Genomic DNA, 1166 nt, shown 5'->3' on the forward strand with positions numbered 1-1166 from the left:
CTTGAGCCATGATTGCCCCGAACTCCACAAGCATGAAAACTGAGAATTTGGTAGACTGGACATTGCTGGTGCACATCGTGAAATAATTTTGTCAATACGACTTGTACTTTTCATTTGGGAACGATTTGTTTCGGGCTGAGTTTTCTGTTCATTTTAAGCAGCAGAGTGAGGCGCATGTCTGTGTGCGTGTGTATGGAGCCATTGGGTGCAGTCACTATAGCAACTAGGCTCACACCTGACTGCTTAACGAGCTCTCTCTCACTCTGCCAAGATTCATCTTAAAAACTTCTCTTTCAACTGCTGCTGTGTCCACAGAGTTTGCTCTACAGCCATCATTTTACCCTCAAAACGTTGCCATCGTTGTTCTCTTTCCAACACCGTGTCTTTCAAAGCTCAGAGATGTAAACCTATAAAACTGTGTGGATCCAAGTGGAGGGACCACATTTTAGTCATTCAGTGATTCAAAGAATATGACATTTTAATATTCATTCAGATAAATTTCCTTTTCTCATTTCTTAGGTTTTTCTAATTTACATTTTAAACATTTTCAGCTATTTTCCAACTTCTTCTTTGTGAACATCAACTTTCAAAAGTTCTGCACTTTTGTTTCCAGGTACTCTGTATTTTCCAGCTCATTCAACATTTTTAGCTTAATATTCAGTCATTAATTCATTTCAGTGCATACATTCAGATTCAAGCATTTACACTGCAGTTTCTTCAGAAAATTCACACAGTATACATGGTTATGCTGAGGATATGTCGGCCAGTTTCCACTGGAAATGCCTTTTGGTTAAACTGTCAGCAAGGAATTTGCACTGTTACATTTTTATATAACTTTAATGCACATAAAAAACAGCTGCTTGTTTAAGTGAAAATACATTGATGGGGTTTTTTGCACTAATAAAGTTGTGGAGTTGTAAAGTATTTTGTCTAGTGTCAATTATATCGTTATCGCAAATTTTCAAATATATATCGTGATAAATATTTTTGGTCATATCACCCTGCTCTAGGAGGAACGACACCATGAAGTCCAAAGAACACACCAGACAGGTCAGGGATAAAGTTATTGAAAAATTTAAAGCATGCTTAGGCTACAATAAGATTTCCCAAGCCTTGAACATCCCACGGAGCACTGTTCAAGCCATCATTCAGAAATGGAAGGAGTA

The sequence above is a fragment of the Pundamilia nyererei genome, unplaced genomic scaffold (genome assembly GCF_000239375.1).
Source record: "Pundamilia nyererei isolate P.nyererei 1_Seehausen unplaced genomic scaffold, PunNye1.0 scaffold00471, whole genome shotgun sequence".
Classification (NCBI taxonomy): Eukaryota; Metazoa; Chordata; class Actinopteri; order Cichliformes; family Cichlidae; genus Pundamilia; species Pundamilia nyererei.